Source organism: Eimeria mitis, genomic scaffold (genome assembly GCF_000499745.2).
Source record: "Eimeria mitis Houghton genomic scaffold, Emh_scaff1628, whole genome shotgun sequence".
Classification (NCBI taxonomy): domain Eukaryota; phylum Apicomplexa; class Conoidasida; order Eucoccidiorida; family Eimeriidae; genus Eimeria; species Eimeria mitis.
The window spans coordinates 9,368-9,821 of record NW_013569942.1 but is presented as its reverse complement, the minus strand read 5'-3'; positions in this window follow the sequence as shown (position 1 = coordinate 9,821).

Here is a 454-nt window from a genome sequence, read left to right as displayed (position 1 = left end):
TAGCATTCTTCTTTCCGTCATTTTGCACAAGCAGATGAGTTGATGCTGCATTTGTTCTAGCTGCTATCTCTTCCCCAGTGTAACAGCAGTAATAGGAGCAAAGCAGCAACAGATGGAAGCCACAGATAAAGAACAAATATATAAAGACAGAGACAGAAAAATACAGAAGGACATACAAGATGAGACACAAGCCGAAGAGAGAACTGAGAAAAGAACACTAGGGAGAGAGTGGCAGCAAATACAAACAAAACAAACTCGAAAGAAACGTGTTTGTTTGTCTGTTTCTTTTTGTTTGCTAGAGCAAGCACAAAACAAAAGCATTTGTTTGCGTGCTTGCTTTCCTTCTCTCTTTTTTGTTCTTTGTTTGTTTATTTTCATCTATGTTTGTCTCTGTCTATTGCGTGTGTATTCAAAGGAATAACAACCAAACACCTCCGTCCAAACCCTAAACCCT